The 25,536-nt window shown below is 35.2% G+C and overlaps 1 long non-coding RNA gene across 1 annotated transcript; it reads left to right on the top strand.

Annotated features, from left to right (window-relative positions):
• Positions 1 to 19,144: 19,144 nt before the first annotated feature.
• LOC149788727 (uncharacterized) lies at positions 19,145 to 25,328 on the top strand. The gene is made up of 7 exons (XR_016424239.1): positions 19,145 to 19,244; positions 21,225 to 21,239; positions 22,561 to 22,587; positions 23,521 to 23,544; positions 23,802 to 23,828; positions 24,371 to 24,406; positions 25,187 to 25,328. It is a non-coding gene; the product is annotated as an uncharacterized LOC149788727 (long non-coding RNA).
• The last annotated feature ends 208 nt before the right edge of the window (positions 25,329 to 25,536 follow it).

The raw sequence follows: 25,536 nt of genomic DNA, 5'->3' as shown, positions 1-25,536 counted from the left end.
AGCCTCGGATACGGGAGGTTGTGGGTTCGATCCCCGGCCGACTCATACCAGAGACTTAAAAAATGGTACTAACAGCTGCTTCGCTTGGCGTTCAGCATTAAGAGGTTGGTGTTAGGACTGGTCGGCCTGGTGTCAGGATAATGTGGCTGGGTGGGACATGAAGCTACATGTCTGCGGCATGGTGCTCCAGTGCTAGACATCACTATATACTGCCACATTGCAGACATCGTCGCGATATGACTAAAAATTGTTAAATCTACGTTAAAAATCAATATCACATCACATCTGCGCCATTGCTCTTCTTTCTTTACACTCTATTTGTGAAAGCACCTATTGTTATTTGAGTGGACGAAACTATATCCTTTGTACATTGGATTCCAGATCGTGGTCTAAGTCTGTCGGACTTATCTTCCTGGAAAGGAAGTGCTATCACTGTTGTCTTACTACCAACTATACAGTCTGCATGGATCTGTCGATGTTGGATGAGCAGCTAGCTTGCTGGTGTCGCAGAGTAGCATATTGTTATGCCTCTGATAGCAAAACGGTTCAAATGTTGATTTTCCGAACTATGAGAGAGAGAGAGAGAGAGAGAGAGAGAGAGAGAGAGATGGGGGAGCAAGTAAGAATGAGAGACGGAGAAAATACAACGAATTATTGTGAAATAAAATACAAATATGAATACTATTCTGTGTTTGATATTTGCTAACGTAAAGCAACTTTTTTCTTAAATACTCACAGTATCTACAGTACCCCCCTCCCTTTCCCCGTCATTTTACTGATCAGTTTCAATGAAGACAATTTCAACAGTGGTTTAGTTATAATACTACATATACGTATTTTAGACTGATCTAATAAATTGTTTATTTGGTCAGTTACTAATGAATTAACAATAAAACTGGTTTTCAGCTCATATTATAAATACACCTTACAATAAATGATGGTATCATGACGTAACTTGAGTAGTGTGTTTATTCCTCGTAAGTTTGAAAGGTCGCTTTAACATAAAAACAACACAAAACAAAATAGAAAACAAATAAAATTGTACACCCGTCCTTCTAGGGCGACGAGCTCCTTTGAAATATGGTCGGTGGTTCTACAGGGGTTTTCCAGGGTTCTTCCTCCACCAGTTATACTGGCCGTCATGTATAGCCTATCTCGTACTGAAAATGTCGTTAAACCCTACAACAACAACAACAATCCATTGAAATATGCAATACAACTTACTCATAGAGCACTTAAATTATCAATCCTTGAAGTCAATATGCAGTTTTGCAGCTAATGCCGCTACGAATCACACACACACACACACACACACACACACACACACACACACACGAGCGCGCGCGCGTCATTCTCATTGTTTAATCATTCATAATAAAGCGCATTGTGGGGTCCCGAGTTCCCGAGTGGTATAAAGGGCACACCGTTCGGGATCACTGCCATCTCACCTATGTCTGCGTGGGTTCGAGTATCAGGCTCGGCTGACGTAGGTACATGAGAAAGCTTGTCAGTAGCTTCTCGTCGGTTGGTGGTTCTTCCAGGGTTCTAGCTCCACAAGTTATACTGGCCTCCATGTATAGCCTATCTTGTGATTAAATATGGCGTTAAACCCTACAACAACAACAACGCATGATAAAGGCTACTTTTCCCTGAGGCTGATCCGAAAAATCATGACACATCTGGACCACCTCGTGGTTTTTGTATGGCACAAATATGCATTCAATATATGTCGGGGTGGTAATTTGCAGAAAATAAAATACCTCCTTCACCTGATATTTCTCATCGAGGATTGAAGAAACCGCAGATTATTTGGATAACTTCGGCAATGTTTATGCTTGGAATTATCATGAGATTGTCGGTGAAGTTCCGAACGAAATATTCGTTTAATGTAATGGTAAATCGTTGGCCAAACCTTGGTTGGTAGATAATTGAGGTAGGTTTAATGACAGGCCATGTGCTGCAAAGATCAGCAGAATTATTTACACTGAAAGATGACTTGATTTAAATTCTCTCGCTGTTGAGGATGACCGCATTGAGTGAATCTATATTTATATGCAAATGTACAATGTGAATAGAGGAAGGTACCAAATATTAAACGAATATGAACAACATAAATACGTTCTTCCTATTTCGAAAAAAATAATGTTTAGAGTAATGTGATATGGGTGCCAGTATCTGTCTTTTTAGATAGCTGAAGAAAAGAGGATCATGCTCAACCATTCAGTTCAAGCGAGATACGATGTGCATGCATGTGCTTTCAAAATCGATGAAATGCAGGTACCAAGATAAAGTTAATGTACTCAGAATATGTATGTATCGGCACATACGGTAACTGAAATTTTCTTTAGCCCAACTGACATTGAAGTATTTAAGTCATACTTCGAACCCATTCGTTATTATCGTGCATTCACCCGCGTTTATAAATGAGGGACATATCGCAGTCATCGACATACAGCGGTTAACCAAGACCAAGTGACAAGTAGCAGATTGTATTTGTTTGTAAGGAAACATGTCATGTATAAATAATGATTTACTGTAAAGTTTAATAATCCTCCTCTGTCAGTATGCTAATTTAAGGGTTGTTGATAATAGGAATCGGCCTCACAGGTGGGTGGGTATGGTATATTAAAATATCACGTATATTACGTAATGAGTTTAAAGTTATATATTATTAAATTAAAAATTGTCATTTAAATATTCTGAAGCAATACGCTTCACGGAAACATTTGTGCTAAAATAGGCAATTTACTTTTGGATTTTACGCGCAATAGATCACAAGATTGAGAGAGCATTGAGCTATTGCATCGTAATTGTGAATTGAGACTAATCAAGATGCAATGAGCGTTACACTTTTGCTACACATTGGGCCTTACGTACAATGCACGTGGAAAATACCACTCCAGGTAAAGGGAGCTGCCATATTGGTCTCCATACAGTCAACCTGGTCCCTTGACTGATAGCCATGGTACACGCATACCGATAATCAAATGGTCACCCAACTTTCCATTTTGAACATAAAGTTTTGGCTGGTACTGATAATAGTAAATAAGTCATGGGCGAAGGTGATAAAGTCAAGTGTTTCACTTGCGATGTGTCACTTCACTAGACTGACCCAATCGTTTCCATGTCAAATTCCTGTTTGACCCCATAAAGCAAATGACCGATTTTAACATAGAAGTTTACGTGACCCTATAGCGTCCCCCTTCGCCACTAACATGTAGGTCTATTTATGTCTGGAACATTTTCACGTTAAAATGACACACACACAAATTTTTAAAATGTTTTTTAAAAAAATGTTTTTACTGGTCGTGATTTATCTGCAAGATGAAAATTTAATCATAACAGAAGTAAGTTTTAATGTTGTCTTACTGATTCATAAGTCATTATATGATATGTATTTTGGTAAATATAATGCGAACAAAACATGATTTGCATGAGAAAACAATAAAAGCCACAGGTCAATATATATATATATATATATATATATATATATATATATATATATATATATATATATATATATATTACAGATTAAAATGTTCAAAGTCTGTCATACTTCCCTGATATGAGAAGTTTTAAAATATGTTTCAAATTAATGATACTAATTCAAAGAATAAATTACAGTTGCAATAAAAAAACAAAATGAAAATAAAATCTAGATGCGAAGGCTGAAATAAATGACCGAAAGAAACTGATGTAATTTCAGATAGAAATTTAGGAAGAATTAAATTTCAGAAAGAAGGATTAAATTTAAGAGAACACGGGTCTTAATTTCTTACTTAGTTTGCGAAAACAGTAATAACTACTAACATGTATTCATTATTTTGCTTTAAATATTTCGCATGGTCCGAATCATCCCAGCTGGCGTTTGGCCGGCCTGTAATTTGGCCCGAATCAGTCCGTAACTGGGCCTGAATCACCCTTACCTAAATGAACTATGATCCAAATAAGTCAGCATTTCCCTAAAAGTGTTAGAGTTGCGTGAAACAACGAAGAGTAGACCCTAATAGAAACGTACAATTATCGTCCAAAAAGCTGTTTATCCAGAGCATCGCTTTGGAAAGCAAACGAGTACACCTACTGAAAACAAACCATTATAAACTGAATTTGGCGATAATACGTTTATTGAGAGGCTACTTATGGTACAGACGAGGATACCCACACTGCTGTCGGTCATTTCTGCGTACCTAAGGTTTTCGTTTCCAATTTTGAAGCAAAACGCATACCAAATTAGAGCGATTGACAAAAATAGAATACAGCAACGCTTACCATTTGAAAAGATGCAATTGTCACCAGAATATTCTGTTCAAAATAATATTAATTTTAGACACAGGGGACACCTCCCCATCCCCCCCCCCCCGTTTTACAGACTCGCGATATGTCGGCCTTTTCTGCGCATAGCTTTGAAAATATGTAATGTTTATCCTTCCTGCTATTATAGTAATGAAATATATTACTTTGGACTGTTTTTGAGCAGTTCAGTTGAGTAATTAGGAAAGGTTTATAGCTAGTTTTATAAAATTCAACGTACAAATGCCAATAAATGGCAAGAGATATTAAGCAAACTAAACCGATCTTGTAAAGAAGTTAGTAAAGTTCAACATTTTATAAAAAAATAAGCTATTACGTAGAAAAGAAACAACAATGAATAGGATGTAATTTGTTTACAACGCTTTGTTGATGGGGAAAAAATACAACAATTTTGAAATGGACTATACGCTAGGGAATCTTTTGAGAATTTATGTTATAGCGGCAAGTAGACACGTTGCCGTTGGGTAGCAGACGATTTTGTACGTGTGGGACAACTTCTTGCAAAATTGGAAACTTGGATTAAAATACAGCCTTGTTTTATGGTACACATTTCCATCCTTTATATAATGTATTTATTTGTATTTGATTCTAAAAGATGCATAGTAAATCGAATTTTCTGGGTTACAGTAGTACGATGTCGCAGCCTCAACTTGATTTGTTGTGGTTGAGGCTAAGAACTGATCCCATATCATGTTATGGAGCAAAAGAACAAAAAAAAAAAAAAACCCTGGCAAATTTCTTAACTTAAGGCTATGGTGTGACTTTCAGCTATTATTGTTTACTATTGATAGATACGGATATATTTATGAACTAGGTGTTTTAGGCTTGTGTTGTTCTTGAAATTGAAGTCACCTCCCATAGTTGCTCTGCAGTATGTTGATAGTGAAATATCAATAGTTGGCTAGGAAGAAGAGCTAGCCTCCCATAGCAGTAGACATGCGGGTTCAAGGCAAGCAGAGTATCTCAAAAACGGCTTGGATGACAACTATTCTGAATTGAATCAGACTATTTAGTAGACAATATTTTTCAAAATTTTCATGCAGGGAAAGGGCTTGCGTTTGCACTGTGAGCACCACATGTCAAAAATGGCATTTGGATGGGAAAAATGCATGTATAAAATACGGGTTGGAGTGCATAAAATTCTTCTGCTATGAACTTCCATTTACTTCTCTGGTCAAGCGAATACTATTAGTATGCTTTGTTTTAATATAGGTATCTAACAATATGAACCTTTTTGACCTCACTTTGATTTGTTATATTTTTTTATACTAGCTCGCTGATAGCAGCATTAAATTTGTACACAAAAACTGGCCCCTGCCCCCTAAACTCACCCTGTCCGCCATGACAGATAACGCGAGACTCTCGCCGTGACCCCTTTTCTACGTAAGGCTTGCCAGACCGTATTTGGATATTCTACACTATGTTATTATCAATCAAGTGGCAAATAATCGCTTCTTAGTGGAATTTCAAAGTTGCCGATAAACGGTATTTACTTTTAGTGCGCAGAATTTCTGACTCAAACGGCGCCAAATTTTTACTGCGATTTGTTTACGTTTCCAAATAAGGCGTCAATGTCCTTATATGGCACACAAACAAACGAGGCTGAGAACGGAAGTAATCATTATTTGAACTAATACGACGGACTATCTAAACGAAAATATCGGCTGAAAAAGGTAAACGAGATTTTACAACTATTTCTACAATGGTTTTCGATACTTCCGGTATTAAAGAAGAGGAGTACTTAATTTATTGGATTATGTGCAAGGAATATGTTCGAAGTGTTATTATTAGGCTAAAAGAGCGTCGGGTGTGTGTCACATCTGGCTTGCTCCATTGACACGTATATGCTCATGTTAGTACCCTGTCAACGAGATACGAGTAAGTGTACTAATATTAGAACTAGGTTACAGGTACAAGAAGGTCATGGAGTAGGTCTTCACGTTGCCATTTAGAATATCACATTTTTATGTGCATTTTGAGTCTAAATTTATGATAGACTTGTACACTTTATGAATATTACTTTTCTTAATTAATGTACGATTCTTCTTTCTGGATACAAAATGGATTTTTGACCCAAAATAGCAAGTGATAAAATGTTTACAGAAATCTACATATCGTTGCGCAGAATTACCCGACGCGCAGAATAGGCCGACAAGATACTTGTGGTTGTCACAGGATGAAGCCGGGTTATGACTGGATTAGGGAAGACACCAAAAGCTACTGCGTTTACAAGATGTTTATTTATAAACGCAATTTAAATATAACAAATCTGACACCATTATTATCAAAAGATAAGGAAAATTATAAAGTTCCTAACATGGAACTATCAACAATTAATTCAACGAAGAAAACAAAACTCCACATTAATTTAACGAATGGAATTTCAAAACAAACGTGAATTCCTATCACTGATCAACAAAATAAAAGTGACCTACACCTCAATATAAAAAGTCTTGAAGGTATCGTTCAAATAACTATTTACAAAAGAATGTAATTATGCATCGTTCAAATAACGATTCAGAAAAGAATGTAATCATGTATCGTTCAAATAACGATTTAGAAAAGCAGTGTAAATTACTAACCTATCGTTCATAAAACGATATTGAAAAGCAGTGCAAATTACGAACCTATCGATCGTAACCAGATATTGAAATAGGAATGAATGAAATGATGAAACCTATCAATCGTTCACACAACGGCATTGCAATAGGAATGTACAACATTATAAACCCATCTATCGTTCACACAACGGCATTGCACTAGGAATTAATATTATAAACCCATCGATCGGTCACACAACGGCATTGCAATAGGAATGAATAACAAACCTATCGATCGTTCACACAACGGCATTGCAATAGGAATGAACACTATCTTAAACCTATTGATCGTTCACACAACGATATAGCAATACGTGTGATTATTCGCCTATCGATCATTCATATAACGATATAACAATGTGTAATTATGAACGTATCGATCTTTCATGTAACAACTTAATAGGGATGAATGACATTATGAACCTATCGATCGTTCATATAACGATATAACAATAGGAATGAATGACATGATGAAATGATGAACCTATCGTTCGCTCACACAGCGATAGTAATGACTGGAATGATGAACCTATCGATCGTTCATATAACGAAATAGCAATAGGGATGAATGACATAAATGCAATTGTGGACATAGCATGGAACACTACAACTATCGTGGCGCCCATTTGACGACCAAGATGTTAACTCCACGCGCTAAAGTAGATGGCCAGAGAAGCACCCACGCATGCTCTGCTCCTCTCGGTCTGCTGAAGGATCCCTCACATCATAGACCCGTTGGTCGCTAAGACCTGGTCCCTCGCACAGAAGAAAACCAGTCCCCTCTTCCGATCCAAAGTCACCAAACACAGCGCATACGTCACAGTAACCCCCACAGAGTTCTGTGACTCCACATCAAACGATGTACAAGGCATGGCAGGCATGTATAAAGCAGCTCTACAGCTGGCGACTCCACATCAAACGATGTACACGGCATGGCATTTAGGCAACTAAAATGATAACTAAACCGTGTAGTACACATGACACGGTTAAGTACTTCTTCAGTCATATATGTAGCGCATGCGCGCACATGAATTCATTACCCAATACATTAATAGTTTAATGCAAACATTGTATAATTAAATACAAGTTGTCTGTTCGGTTGCAACAAATAGCTAACTCGAACCAGACCATAATAGTTATAATATAGCGTTGCATAACCTAGGTATTGACTCTCCGTAGAAATTAGAATTAATATATGTTTCCTGCTCGTTAGCTACTGCATCCAATGAATATATTTGCAGATAGAAGTCTTTTTCAAACATCAAGGTTTTGAAACATCAAAAGTATAAACACAATTCTGTCATATAGACGAGTAATAATAAAGAATTGTATTACCTCTACAGCTGGAGATTTGCTCCCGTAAAGGGGTGAGCGTCCTGACAAGACTTGGCGTAATGTGCTGTGTTTCGAGAATTTGCTCTATAAGTACACTAGCTGTGACAGATGCGCAGCTAGGTACTTAGTTTTCCCGCTGCAAGCAATTTGTTCGTGCAGCATGTTCTGAGTTTCGCTCAGGATTTCGAAATAACTTAAGCCGAAAAAATATACCACCCTCGGGTGACGCTGTACGCGGCATCGAAAGCCGAGTACATTTTTGACAACATATACATATTTATATTACTCTTACCCAATTCCGTGACAGTGACTCGTCGCTTATTGTCTTTCGTCTATCACATGATCTTGTCTCCTCAGTTACCCCTAATATAATTCTACATGAGCTTTAACGTTGTCCTGATAATAATCGTTCATTATCTCCTTGGCTTACGTATCATGCGCAGCGTGATGTGTGAAAGAATTCTGACTGAATAGAACACATTATGATTTCTCCCTCAGAGTTCATGCAGTTTAATAAATGTCCTACTTTACATTTGAATCTTGGTTTGCAGAATAACTGTATGCGTATCAATGACGGTAACATGAGTGTCTGTCTGTGTATCAATGACGGTACAATTATTGTCTGTCGTTGTATCAAAATCGGTAAAATTATTGTCTGTGGTTATATAAAAAACGGTAAACTTACTGTATGTCGTTGTATCAAAATCGGTAAAAGTTTTCATACGATAAAAGTATTGACTGTCATATTGAAAACGGTAAAATTAGTCTGTCGTATCGAAAACTATTACATTATTGACTGTCGTTGTATCAAAAGCGGTAAAATTATTGTCTGTCGTTGTGTCGGTGAAATTACCCACTCTGCGTGAATCCAAGACGATTAAATTATTGACTGTCTGTGTATGAAAGACGGTAAAATTAGTGCCTGTCCGTGAATCCAAGACGCTTAAATTATTGATTGTCTGTGCATTAAAGACGGTAAAATTAGTGCCTGTCCGTGAATCCAAGACGGTTAAATTATTGACTGTCTGTGCATTAAAGACGGTAAAATTATTGACTGTCCTTGTATCAATGACGGTACAATTACTGACTGTCCGCATAATGAAGACACAGTGGTACATACTGTATCAACTAAAAAGGAATTATGAGGCTTGTGTATTAGATCGGATAGCTCACTTCGTTTGAGGTCACTGTATAATAAAGATGCTCCCTTGTTCGAGCTTGAGTTCGACGCGAATTTTGTCCACATACATTTGGTCAAGTATTATGTAATATCACGTGATGTGGGCACGTCAAAATCGGAAAGTGGTTCAAGATAACCGTCAGTAGGTCTGACCAGCCTCTGATAAGGACAGGGAACTATGTCTTTCTGATTGGGTGCATCATTCCGGACAGTTATGGTGCTTATCGCGGCAGTTTCGAGTTAAGGAAATTCTTGTTCAAGCCTCAGTCGGGCAGCACTTTTCTAGTCCGATCAGCATTTTCTAGCCAGTTAATGTTCAACTTTGCATGTACGGAAAAATAACAACAGTCAATCAGGCAACTAGATAACAATGTAAATTAATAAAGTAATTCTAATAATAATAAGAATTATTATTATTATTATTATTATTATTATTATTATAGCACTCTAATCACTGTTATCATTAACACAAATTTATCATTCTCGTCATCATCTTCAACATTAACTATTGCATCTATTTGTTTATGGTCCTGACACTACTCACTTGATAATTAATATACAAAAGTAACTAACATCGTTTATTTAAGGTTACGTGACCCGAGTAATATTTGCTGACGGGTTTAAGATAAAATTTAAATCATATTGGTGTAAAGATTTACATATTAGCGATTTCAAGAATGATGTTAATGTTTAAGTGAATAACACTGAACTAAACTGAGATTTGATAACCTGGATAATCTTGTACTGTATGGAATGATATCTAAACAAGGATGTAGTTTATTTCTCGCATCCAGTGAACGTCTTAAGGAAATATAGTACTCTAGGCACAAAAGAGTCTGACATACCCAGTAGGTAAAGCTTCTATATATATTGTTCTGCATCAGACTGAAATCTCATGACTGGTTTAGAACTATATTTTACTCAAACATCTTCATTTCAATCGATAAATATGTAGTTTTCTTGTATCTTTCAAGTTTGTGACAATAAACATATCCCTACTTTTGTCCATGCATATTGCAACCGGCTTTGCTGGAACTCCTGTAGTGATGACCTGGATTACAGATCGATCAGGACTCAGATGATGTATATTGCTTGAATCGAATCCAGTAACAGTGATGTCATCTCTGTCAACAAGAACTCCACATGGACTCGTAAGGTTTCTAGGATTATAGGTGAACTGCTTCTCGTAAGGTTTCTAGGATTATAGGTGAACTGCTTCTTGCCTTCCATGTCAAAACACAGCAGTGTATTTATGTCAGATAAGGTGACGTACACTTGTGTATTAGATCTATTTATAGATATGTAGTTGTAGTTCCCGGAAGAAGCGTCATACTGATGAGAAGACGTTACATCTCCTTCCATGCTGATTAGATTCCAGTAATGCTTGTTATTGCCACAATCACCAGTCACAACCATTTTCCCCTTCCCGGCAGCTGCAGTTCCATAGCACTTGTGTAGAGCTTTTATCGTTCTGACTGGACTGATGATGTCATCCCTGACTGACAGAATCTGAATTGTGTTATGACTGGGTATGGACAGTGCTACCTCTTGCGTTAAACCCGTGTTTGTTATCTAAGTCTAGGAAAAAAATTCATATAATAGTTGTCTTTACTGGAAGTAACCGCCACATTAATAGATTGGTTTGAGTAATTGTCTTATTCATTGGTTGCTAAGTTACATTGTGATAATATCGAGCTAGTTGATGCCTTCCTTGGTCCAAATTTTAAGTACTTCCCCTCAATTTCCTTATCCATGCAATAGATATTACAAGTCTCCGTGCCAGTGTCATATCGTGAATGAAATAATCTTGCATCATATTTGTCGAGCAACACCCTTGTTCGGTAGACCATTGAATCCTACAATATCAAGTTAAGCATAATCTGTTCTATCTTTACTGCAGCTACGTCCTTACTTTATGATTCATGTCTAGACATTATGATAATTAGGCAGTTGTTCCTGATTCAAAAGGATGTAAAACGTTTCAAACTATTTCATTTATTTTTCTCCCTTGGCTTAAAATGCAAAAAACCTACAAATTCGATCGACTAATCGCAAGTTTTATTGCTAAACAAAAAGCCCTGTTGTTTTTTTATCTCTTTTTGTTGTTATTACAGATATATGTGTTGCTGCTAATGTTGTTGGTGTCCGTAAGATATGGTTTATTATGTGTGATTTGTCGATAAATTAAATACATGGTTACAAACTCTAATTATTCTTTCAAATATGCAACCCTATGTTGATTAGTGACTTCAGCTTAAGGAACATTATGAATGAGTCTTTATTAGATAAACTAAGATTTAATAGAGAGAGAAAAAACAACTGTCCGTATATGCAAATAAAGTCTGTTTGCGAGGACGTTTCCGGTAGTGGATTGTTGCATTGATATAGCACGGATTTGCTGACGATATGGAAACTACACAAACTCCTCCATGGCGCACCAAACCATAAAAAAATCCAATCTAGCAAATATAAAGTAGACCTATTCAAATGATATGAAAGCAAACAGATGGATATATTTCTGAATCCAAATGAATAATGCTATAAAAGCCTTGTGTGTTGTTAAAGGTGCCTTTAAAACAACAAAACAAAAACGCACCATCTATAATAAGGCAATGAATCATTTCACGTGATGCAGTAAGTTCAGTTTAATATCACCTGAAGTACTGCCTGACATCGTTCGAGTCAAGGTCAAGAATGGATTACTTTAAATGTCAAAAAATATGTTTCGATATCTATCCTTGCGACAGGAACATGGTCGATTGTTTGGTCCAGTAGCAAACAAGGCGATTTAAACCCAAGCAATTGGTCATCGCGGACGAGGCTACGTTTCTCGACTACACTAGTACACCCCATGTCTCATAAAACGGTCACTTATTGTCGGCTGAGAGTGCCATAAATCACTATCGGGTATACATGTAAACAAAAAAGCGAAACCCGAGCAGATGTATTTAATAAAGAAAAGGATTTTGAGGATGCAATTTTTTGCATTTCAGGAATGGCACAATGTGTGTTTTTGGATAGATGTGCTTGCTGTAAGAAGAATTGTGCTTCTCTTCGTTGTTTGGCTCAATTTTATTCTTGAATATTTTTCCAGGCTCTTTTCGATTCTGCTTTGTCGTTATTGTCTGCAAACGTTCATCAAACCACGATTGCACGGGCTAAAAACATCTTTCACCAACATCATTTTTTGCGTCCTGTCCCAATGGGAAGAGACGCGTGGATCATGAACAGTATCGCTTTTCCATCGGTGATGTGAAAATTGTCTTTAGATGGTCGGATGTGTTGAATCTTATTGATGACTTTAAAAGGTCTCAAGTCTACTGGGCTGCTAAACTCGATCCAAACGGGGGACTTCAAACTGTCGTGATGAATGGAAAGTATCAAGCAATAATCCTCTTTCGCTTGACATTGCCGTTAACAAAGAATCCCACACCTCAGTGATGAACCCCTCTGCTTCACCAACGGTACTCGGACTTTAAATCTTTAAACTTCAATATGTACTTTTAGGCCGTGGTTCTAAATTTTCTAGAGAAGCGCTTTTCCGACTCTCGAATGTGGTAGTAATTTTCTGGGTACACTATTGGACTTTGGATGGGTGTAGAATCTCTGGGCTGGATTCGGGCTCATTCATATCATGTTCAAAATCGCTAGCATGAATTTCGCCTAGACTTAAGCTACTAGGTGAAGCGATAAACTTCGTTTCTGCCTTTTACTTTCTTCTCCTTTCTCCGCTTTCGCGTTGACAGTAAAATGATAAACGACTACATTTTGAACGCTCTGGGCTCCTATATCCATGTCAAAGTAGTGTCTTCCCGACATAAACGGTCAATCTATTCAATCCCAGTATTCATTTCACTCAGAACGATGGAAGAGCCCACACAGAGTGAACTTCTGATCCGAGCTTTGCGATGTGACATACGAAAGTTTTCCTCAGACAAGCCGACGGACTACTCCCCCTCATTTCGAAATAAAAGCTAAGATAATTGCTATAACTGTAAGAAGAAAGGGTATTGGGCATTGGGCATTGGGCATTGGGCCCCAGAATATCCAGACAGTAAAAAAAAAAACAGGACTGGTGTCAGAAGTGACAAAGGTCAAGATACCTGTCATCAGTGCCAAGAAAACAGACACTGGTCTTCAGAATGCCCTTAAAAGCAACAGGAGAATAAGGAAGAGAGTGGTTTGGAAGAGGAAGCAGAGGTATCCTCTCAAAACTAAGAACCTATACACGTCCAAAAAGGGAAAAACAGAAGTAAAACAGACGAGACGAAAATGAGGAAGACGAGGATGAAAACCAGTGAATGTAAAGAAATGAGAGAGAGAGAGAGAGATAGAGAGAGAGAGAGAGAGAAAAGAAGTTTATGAACTTTTTAAAGTGTTAAATTTGGAATAGGATTGTCTGATATATTTGTTTTACAGTCATTAACTCTACCAATATAACTTACGAGTACCGTCACCGTTTGACGTTCACAGTCCTTATTCTTTATTAGTCATTAATTCTTCTCTGTTGCTTCTCTCTGCCGTTTCATTCTTGCCTCTTATCTTTCTTGCTGTTGCTGTTGAAGGTGAAAAGCTGGTTATGCTTCTTTCTGCTGTTATAAGAAAATTCTAAATTCTTCTTTCAGTCACGACGTGTGAGGCAGAAAGAGAAGTTGGCGACGGTACTCGTACCGGAACAAATTCTCCTAAATCGACTAAATCAAAATTAAAATCGGCCTCTTATGGAAGTAAGACTATGTAGACTTTGGTAGCCGCTGCATTAACATCTTATCTCGTTTACACTACCGGTGCTCCCAAATTCATCTTCTTAGTTTCCGTCATGTTTGAAAACTTTCTCGCTTTGATTCACTGCGTTACCGTATCTATATAGGGACTGTGACGTCAAAGCCAGCTCTCTTTGGATTGGACGACAGACTCCACACTGTAACTGCAGCTTGTAACACGTGTTAGTATTGATGAAAAAACGCAATACGTTTCGATCCGCTCTTCCACTATAAAAAACGCAATTATATCGTTCCTATCACCTGCCCTCTGCATAATGTTAAATCGTCTACTCTGTTATTGTCGATGCTGTTCCCTACGTTCTTACCTACGTATGTAAAATCATCGTGGACAATCCTCCAGATCACCGACATGAGCATCAGGAAAACAATTTATGTGCAGATACAAGGCTGTTTGAAGAAAGATATCATCTATGGTCCAGAAGCCAGAAGAAGTTCGAGGAAGAGTAGAAAACATATGCCTTGTCCTCTATGTTAACATAATGATGTTAGCGTAAACCACATATCCTATTTAGTGCGACTCATATCTCTCGAGGATATTTGTTTTCGTGCCTAAATTTGTTTTTAGCCGGTTGTATAGTTATTTGTGTGATAAATTGATGTTCATAAATATATATCTATGTGCTATATACGTATATGTCTCTACTGTATTTGTATCTACCTAGGGTAGCGCGTATTTAGGTCATCCACTTGCAACATAGTTGCCAGTATTCCGCCCAACTGAGGTCAGTCCCACATCATTCTCCATTACCGTGACGTCATCTCACTTGTTCCATTCTTATTGTCCCTATACAACAACTCAAATTTCCCTTGTTACTATACAGGCCCATTATTCCTATGATAAATCTCCCTTGTCCCTAGAAATGTCCAGGGTGATCTGAAAATTCTTGTCGCTAGATGTGCCCAAATGGGGTCTATAATATGTTTTTCATATTATCGCTAATGAGCCTCACTATACTACTTGTATTTAAAAGAATTCCTGAGAAATTGTGTGTGTGAACGATACAAAGTTGTGTACATCTCCTCTCCGGTAAGTTTGAATAGACATGTATGTTTCACGAATATATGGGCGGTGTTTAGCACATTATAGTTAATTGTCAAAAAGAAAAGCTGGATTGGCACTTCCCTTCAAAGATTTTAAGATAAGCCAATGGTTTTTATTTATATAGTTGTCAACAGTAAGCCTAACGTGCCTATCTGGTCTTGTTTGGAATCGCCTCGATTGAAGAGCATAGTTTCAACTTTTGAATTTTTGTAAACTTCTCAGGCTTCTTTTGTGCATTATTCCGAGTTTTCCGAGTTTTCTCTAAACTAAGAACATGAAGTCATCTTTCCCCGCTTTTATATGCTCGTTAAAAGTTCTACTTCAAATATACTTTGAAGTTACTCGATGCTTCATGCCCACCAATTAGTATCTAATCTATATTAGGTTATAAAACAATTATCCATTACTAATACGTATGTAACAATAATGACGAGGATGATGATATATGTATATATATATATATATATATATATATATATATATATATATATATATATATATATATATATATATATATATATATATATATATATATATATTTGAACACTAAAGGTGTGTGTGTGTATATGTGTAGATGTATGTATATATATATATATATATATATATATATATATATATATATATATATATATATATATATATATATATATATATATAGGTAGGTGTGTGTATGGCAATATGTAGGTCTATAAATATGCATGTACGTATATGTGTATGTTTGTATGTATGTGTGTATGTGTATGCGTGTGTGTGTAAATACATGTCTGCACATGTATGTGTGGATGTGTGTGTGCATGTACATGTGGATATGTGTGTATGTGTATGCGTGTGTGTGTAAATACATGTATGCACATGTATGTGTGGATGTGTGTGTGCATGTACATGTGGATATGCATAAATTTATATATATGAATGTGTGCATATCTATATGTAGAAATGCATATATATATATATATATATATATATATATATATATATATATATATATATATATATATATATATATATATATATATATATATATATATATGGGGTGTGGTTGTGTGTGTGCATATATGTATAAGTATATAATTGTATGTTTGTTTGTCTATATATGTGTGTGTATGTGTGCATATATGAGTATATTGTATTATAATATGTTTATTATATTATATTAAATTACATTGCGTTAGGTTACGTTACGTTACTTTAATTACATTACATTATATTATATTATATTATATTATATTATATTATATTATATTATATTATATTATATTATATTATATCGATTTATTTGCACTACCTACAGTAGGTACTTTCAGTGACACACATGTGGAAGTACTACGATTTTGTATTGTGTAGGAAACCGGATGATCCACAGCAGTGCACTAAATTTGGATATAATTCATAAAGACGTATTCATTTCAATTAAACACTACATCTTTTAAATTTCTAACCGAGAAACTTTGTGAGATAGGAGTTCTTTCAAAGTAGTTCTCAAGTTCTCGCTCACTCCCTTTCTTTCAGGAGAGAGAGAGAGAGAGAGAGAGAGAGAGAGACTGGTTGTCCGAATAAGTCTGTATTTTATCGTAGTCTTCTCATTTCCGCTAATTCTAGCGTGGCCTCTTTTGAATTTACTCTAATTGTAACACATACTTCAATCCTTAGGGTTTGTTTGTTGTGAAGGCGAACAATTCTCTCGACAACACTCGGGTTATGCGGGTCGTTGGCTCATATGATTATATTAGATGTTGCTTTTGTCAAATTATTTCAATACCGTGAGTCTCATATTTACGTCTGTTAAAAAATTATTGCAAAGGTCATTTCAGACTTTAATTAAATAAAGCTTTCAAAGTCAGTAGTATTTGCCGGCGCATACCAAGGAATAAGTGATATATATATATATATATATATATATATATATATATATATATATATATAAACAAATTCATTGAGTTTTTTAAATTCCTGTTGAATTTATCCGTTTTGTTTAAGTACCTTGAACATGATTTGGGAAGCGATATTTATTGGGTGGATTTTCTTCTTCATTGTTCATTGGGTACATTGATTCGATTGGTGGGGTATTATTTTTTCTTCATTTGAAATGTTATATCTTCTCGAAATCTGGTTCAAATTAGTCGATATACCTTAGGACAATAACAAGGCTTTTGAGGTCTGGACTCACCGTATGTCAACACACACACACACACACACACACACACACACACATACACAAACACATATATATATATATATATATATATAGAGAGAGAGAGAGAGAGAGAGAGAGAGAGAGAGAGAGAGAGAACAAGACTTTGTATCGTTTTAAGGTCAATTTGAAGCCATGTAAATATATACAAATTGTTAATATAACACATCGGAATTTAACCATAAACAATATGCCACAATAGCCAGTCCGACGTCATCCTGAATGACTCACATATGTAAAATTCTCAGAAAGAAATTGTGAGCTTCATAAGTGTTAAATTTCAAAGCAATTGATCTTTATTGTGTTCTATCTAGTATAGGTAATTAGCATAGTTTGCTGTTTGTGAAGGGTGTGGATATCTTTTCATAGCTTTAACAAGGCTTTTTAGCTATCCACAGGTCTCAATATGTTCATTTCCAATGCAACATATATATTTTCTTTAAATTCAATTTGTATGACTGCGGCTAATTTTACTAAGAGTGATACCTTTTAGAGCTGAAATTAAGATTTTGGAAATTTATGGGACTTATCCATATATATTCCTAACTCTAAACGGAAAACCGCAAGGTATTTCAGAAAATTGCAGTTTCATTGCTTTTTCAAATTACATTTTCAGGATATGTGTAAGAACAAGTATATAAATTGAATAGCACGAGTTGCCAAAATACTTTTTTTTAGTTCTTTGTATCTTTATGTCATTATTAAGATAGAGAGGTATGTTCTCGACGTCAGTATAGTAAATTCTGGTCCCCATCCCAAACACGTATAGAGAAAACACAACTCATTAAGATCATGTATAACTTCTTCTTAAGTATAAAATAAAGACAACTGGAATATCTCTCTCTGTCTCTCTGTCTCATTGTCTCTCTGTCTTTCTCTCTCTCTCTCTCTCTCTCTCTCTCTGATCTACTTCCAAAGAATTGTTCACTAAATAATAAAAGAGATGAGTGAGAGATATGGCCAAATGTTGGGATAGAAATGAAGAAAGAATGAAAACAGAAGGATTAGTTATGAATTCTTTTTCAACGTTAATAGTGGCAATATTTCATCCTATAATACTAAAAACGTGATATGTGGAACGAGTGGAGAATCCTCCATTTTAAATATATTAAGTTACCTCAAGATGAAGTATATCTGGTATTAACGTACGTAAGAAGCTTCTTTGTTTATTATATATCAAACTTGTTCCAAAATCGAAGTACACAAGATAGCTTAAGCTCACTCTTCGGCACAAGAATCTTACGACACCCCGTTTTCGTAAGTACACCTCACTTTCAAATGTTGATCGTATAAAATATACGTGACGTAAGAAAGCGGTAGAATTGGGTTGACCAAACCTGTCGCACTAAGTTAGAGTTATTTTCTAAACTAATGGACCTTATCAGAAGACAATGCAAGTCTAATTCAGCAATGAATCGCAGCTGGGTTGTCATTGTTGTCAAGGAAGTAAGGTGACCACTTCAGAGAGTCGCAAACGGCGTCAGGTCTAATTTCTTTTTCAAACAAATTTGCATGTCAGAAATGAAAGGCAGTTTCTATTTATTTGTTCTAAGTCACCAAATACCCGTCTTTGTTCAGCAGGTACAACTTGTATTCATACGTATTTAGAGGTTCGTAGTAACAAAAGTAACAAACAAACTCACCAAAGAGTGAGTCATATTTCCTTCCAGCCCGATTCCAGGAAATATGTTAAGCTTTCTGCGCATGCACGTTATCTTCCATTTAAGTAATAACTATCTTGGAAGTCTGCCAGTGTTGGAAGACGACCGACACAAACGAGTTTGATGCCAAGCATTAAGCAGTAAGTACTATTGTCTAACGTATAAATTCACCAAGAAGTAGAATCTATCTATCTATCTATCTATCTATCTATCTAGCGAAGATGCATATTTCAATTCATAGATATTCCCATAACGACCAAGTTCGAAAATTCTTTCCCATGGATATGGTAGGTTTAACTACAACATGTTATTAAGACAATTTTGGTAGATAAAACTTCAGTGCCTGTCGTGCAAAATTAAGTTGTATTTATTACATTGTTTTAGACAAATCATTTGCAGTATTGGCTTGTGTACTACTTCGTTCCACACTAACGTGTGATCAGTTAAGTGCAAAAATATCTTATCACGATAAGGCGTAATGAAGTAATAAATGCTTCTTAATGATGCCTCAGTCTTTAAACGTTTTGATGACTGTTGTGGACACATGGCGGCCTTTAAAAACTTTGATAACGGAGTTTGGTCATATGTTAAAGCTATGATGACGTAGTTTGGTCATAAGTCAAAGCTATGATGACGGAGTTTGGTCATATATCAGTAATTCTGGTGACCTAAATGAAACTTTACGTTTTTGGGGGTTGCGTTTTCTTACGATTTTCTCATATGCTATTCTTTTATTATTATCTATGAATTGTGCCATTATAATTTGTGTCAAGTGTCTAGCCTAGCTATCGTATTTTACCACCGTCTTTTCATCTTTTATCAACTAAGTCATTTTCATCAAACTCGTAAATCACAAGCATGAAGTTCAAGACAAGGAAACTTCGACATTCCTATTTAGTTGGAAAAATATGAAATCAGTTTTATAGCGTTGCTAACACACTTACCATGTTGAAAATTGAGAATATCTATTACGCAAAAAATATTTTCTTGGCACGGGCACGTTTTATTTCAATTGTTCCTTGTCAAATCCAGGTATCCGTACTCTTTCTTGAAAAGCTGTCATCCTGTTTGTTAATTCTGTTTCCATTTCTCTTTTCAACTTGCATTTAATTGTAGCGAATAATTAATCGCACTCTACCCAATTCCTCTCTTTATACCAGTAAATTACTGCAATGTTTGTAGCTTCCCAATTCCGACTTAGTTTAGTATGTTTTAGGTCATTCTTTATCTGGCTAACGACACTCTGTTCGTCATTTTCAATAATTATATATATTTAGTATTTTATTGCACTGGATTGGGAATCAGGTGAGGGATGTCTGAACTGTTTCGTAGTAATGCGCCAGATTTTAATATTGGAGTCACAATGAACTTAATTATTTCCTCAGCGGAGGATGGTAGTTTAGGTTACTGATAATCGGAGTATATCAATGTTCATAGCACAAATGTACAATAACGTGGTCATCTCAGATTTGTACAGTATGTCCCCCAATTTACAATTGTTTATCCTTAGAATTCAAATTCAAGATCTTCTTCTATTTTATGTATTTCCAAGATATGTTGAGAAGGAAGAAGGAACAATCACATTGTGAGATGTTTATTATAAATCACGTCATCACATTGCATTGAATAAAAAAAGACACATAACAATTGAGAGAAATCTAAACAAGCTTTTTATTTGTGTTTAAGTTCATCCCAATCAACATCATCCTCATCTTCTTCTTCGATTATATACCATCAAATAATTTCTCGTTTGTTATTTAGCATACACATGTGTTTCAGTTTGTTTTTAATTGACTCTACGACAGTTTATGCTCTGTATATAAATTTAATGATAACTATATTATGTATTAGATATCTTATTTCCACACTGAGTGAAGAGTTTGTCTGACTTTAATTATACGGAATATGAAATGTTCCATCTTATTGTAAAGGCCATATATGCTCTAGTATCATCCAGAGCGTATGAAAGTAGAGACATACTGATGAAAAACCTATCTGTACAACACAACATTACCTGGAAAAATGTTTCTCAAAGAAGCTAGAATATGATTCCATGGAAGGTAATCATTGCAAAATATTGACATTGCAAAGTAATCAAAACTACAACTTTGTTCTTTCAGAGGATGGGAGCTGCAGTAAGTTTGCATAATTCTTTCTTTCTGTATTTCCTAATAAATTTCACCTCATGCATTTTACTAATCCCACATCTCGAATATATCCTGTGATATTAGAACTTATGAAGCATCAACTTCTCTAAAATATCTACATTTGTGGTGTTTCTCACAAACGGCCAAGTAAAGCAAAATACACTTGCATGCGCCCGGATTGAAAGCAATTGTTTCCCCTATTTCTAAAGACTTGAAAAATATTGTCGTTCTCAACCGTATGTTTTTTGACTGCGCATGTACTCTAATAAATTTCTTTAAAAAATACCAAATCCCTTATAAAAGTACATTCAGACAATCCCCTAGATGGTCAATTTAAAGCGCACATTCCTTAATATCGTAAAGCCTTGTGAATACTAAGCATTATGACATCTATTTCTGGAAACTAGCAAATCATTCGCATTTGGAGATATCATTAAAGTACCCTCTCCCATAATCACAAATAACTAATACAACATAACAAAGCTATACACAGACACGTCAGCAACGCTGCTGCTTATACACTACATTCCTTGCTTAACATGCTTGGACATTTCACTCGTTCCCATGAAAAATTCATACATATCGCCATACACCACAAGTGATTACTCACCTAAAATCATCCACCGGTCTGATCCTTTATTTAGAAAAATGATTATAGATATGATACAGAATCAATGGCGCCGCCACTATCCATCAAACTAACGCTAAAGCATAATCACTCATCGCCTAAATATGAAATAAAGGTAAAGAACGATTAAGACTGGCGTCAAAACTAATCACGCATAACAATGGTTTGACTGGACTATCACGACAGTTGTTGATATATATAAGGTAATACGACCTTTCAGGTACATACGGATCTTCTCAAACAAGCTGAATAGAAAGAAAGAAAATAACGATCACAACAGAGTAACTCCGATCTATTATTGCTTGATGGACATTCAAGCATCATTGTAGCTTCTCTCAGCTATGACAAGCAGAATATACATTTCCGATATGAAGTCATGACACAGAACAAGTTGCGGATGAATAATGATAAAACATAAAATTTACACAGTCACGACGAAAACGTTCGAAATAACACTCGCATTGCATCAAAAGTTACTGATCATGTTGATTGTTGATTTGTAAGTCAGATATATGCCTTATCCGTGTTGTGCTGTACAATCATTGAAACCTTTAGGCCACAGAATCAGCCCATATATATATATGGTTTTATTATTATACGACAACCTGCAATATTGGATTTAGATATGTTAGTAATTCCATTATATATACTCACCTCTACATTTATTTTCTTTTTTCATAGGGTGGAATAGAGTCTATCATAATTGTTGTGAGTATATTTAGAAACAATGCACATTAGTAAATGAGATAAATGCTTGAACAATTGAGAAATATGAAATATTTTATGAATTTAAACGTGACGAGAAATATTATATTGCTTTTGTTTTAGGTTTGTTTTACTTACATACACATATTGAAGTAAAATCATAATAACTTAGATGTAATTAAAAATTGTCATACCTTTGCCTCGAATTGCATTTCGTTTTCCTTTTCTTACGCTTTTTTAAGGAAAATCGTTACCTGAACTTACTACCAACATCATTCATACATTGTTGAAATTTTAAGAATACAGGTATCATAAGAGAGGAGTCGGACTTGAAATTTAGTTCGCAAACACACACTCACACGCAGCCATGCACACTCGCACACACATACACGTAAGTATGTATATGTATACAGTTAAATGTATATATTGATAGATAGATAGATAGATAGATAGATAGATAGATAGATAGATAGATAGATAGATAGATGCAATAAACTCACAACGAACAGTACAAAACTAGTATCTAACTGGCCTGAGCGCCATCGACTCATAATTAGTCTTTTTCAAAGGCAAATACAAAACAGAGACTAGACAAACAAATACAACAGAGAAACGATTATGTTTGCAAACATAACCGATTTTCTGTTCTTTTGCTTGTCTTGTGTATGTTTTGTATCTGCCTTTGAAAAAGACTCATTAAGAGTTGAAAGCGCTAAGGGTAGTTAGTTGTCAGTTTATTGCAGTTATCCTAATCAATCCCTGACGCATGTGATCCCTTGCGGGATCTAGCGCACTTAAAAGGACTGTTATTCGCCATATGATTTGTATTCTTTATATATATATTATATGTAATGTGTTTATGTCTGTGTGTTGGTGTTTTATGTGTATGCAGTGGATACATATACATTCATTTCTATTTTTTTTTTTAATTTATAGGCTGCGGTACAGGTTGCAGTAGTTGTGAGTACATTTGGAACAATACACATAAGCAAATGACAAAGTGTTAAAACATATAACAATAAAGATGAAATAGCTGATAAATCAGAGAATAACTAGAAAAAATGTTGTTTCATGATGTTTCTTTATTGCAACATGATATCGTGCACTTATATATAATTATATGATATGTCTTCAAGAATTTTACGAATCATTCAGTTTGAGAATAGATCGCAGAATATATATATATATATATATACGTATGATTTCTTTCTTTATAGTTTGTGAAAGAAATGGCAAAAGCAGCAGTGAGTACATTTAGAAACAATATGTACCAGTGAATGTGATAGATGCATAAGCAGCTACGAAAAACAAATTAGTTTGCAAAATTTAAAATGAAAGTGAACAAATGATATTTATTTCATTTTAAAGCGATTAAGTCTCATTTTTCTGCCCTAAACAACAATGATCAATCTTTAGCAGAGTTATGCGATAAATCGTTCACTGAAAGAACCAGTCAATGGTTCAATGTCGTTCTCGTTGTACATTATACTAATCTGTTTATACATGAAACTTCAATTATTTTATTAATATCATTCTTGTTGTATATTTTGAAACGAAACCAAACTTGTATGTTATGGTTTGTTTCAAGCAAGCTTAATTTTAAACTTGAAACTTAAAGTTATAGCAATTGGCTGCAAATTACATTGAACGTTATCATGACGATTACGTGGAGTGTCATTATGTCTAAATTACATTGAACGTTAACATTACTATTACGTGGAGTGTAATTATGTCTACTTGCTATATAGTTACCTTCTGAATATAAATTTAACTATTTTTCTCTTAGGCAAGGAACGAAATGTTTAATGATCCGGATGATAGGGTAAGTTTGCCTCTTTTTTTCGATCTCCTTTGGTTATTAGCGACAATATTGTAATGCAATATCGATTACCATGGATACATATATGCACAACAAAAGGGAAAACCATAATTATAATAGCAATTAAATGGTAAAATTCGATTCTTGCTACTTTATGTCATTATTTATTATATTCCAGTTGGATTCATGTTGTAGGGCAGCTGATACTTTAGCGTTTGAATGCATTTAGTTGAAATCAGCAGAAAGGATTTTCCTGAAAAAATCATAGTTTTGGTAGCATGAGCACTAAAACGTACGTGAGTGACTGTTAAAAGGTTTCAAATGTAGATTCCATTGCATGAAATATATGTATTCTTACCAACACTGCCAAAATGAAACATGTAGAAATGGATATGATTTTAATTCATTCTCAGCATGCATTTGGGTGTGTTGGATTAGTCTTGCTTTAAAATTGATGTATTATCATGATAACAGTGCTAAATGCACGAATCGTTCACTATTCCATTGTAAGCGATAGTCTTTAATTAATAACGGATTCACATTATTTAATGCTATAAGTTTGGTATTGTTTTTAATTTTTTATCTTTTCTGTTTATGTTTTGATGTTTGCTCTACGTTTGATAGCATTTCTCTTTTCCTAATAAATAGCGCATTCCACCTGAAATAAACATTTCACATGCAATTCACAGTGTGATTTGAACATAACTATGCTTAAATTTGCATTCCAAGTTGAAATTTTCTGACAAAGTATATTGTATAGATTTTCTGTTGTTTTCATTCCAGAGAAATAAAAGAAGACGGAAGGGCTATGGTTGATAGAAGAACACTGGGATATCGTTCATGATCTTACAGACTCTATACCCTGAACTATTCGTGGATAGTTTCCAATTTTTCTTCTAATAAAATTTATTAATATAATTACAAATGCTTTTGAATTGTTTGCATAATTCCAATTGTTGCCTAATTTAGTTTGGTATTATAAAAGCGCTTTGGTGAAAATATTTATACAAATTAATAGTGACAAAAGTACGTATGGACTGCAAATCGCTGTATATGTTCAGAAATATATTTATAACATAATATGTAAATATATTCATGAAAATTAAGTGTAACGTCATCGATCAAAGATATGC

Source organism: Sinohyriopsis cumingii, chromosome 11 (assembly GCF_028554795.1).
Source record: "Sinohyriopsis cumingii isolate HCF-2022 chromosome 11, ASM2855479v2, whole genome shotgun sequence".
Classification (NCBI taxonomy): Eukaryota; Metazoa; Mollusca; class Bivalvia; order Unionida; family Unionidae; genus Sinohyriopsis; species Sinohyriopsis cumingii.
Note: the sequence above shows the minus strand (reverse complement) of the source record. Positions and strands in the feature narration are given on the sequence as shown.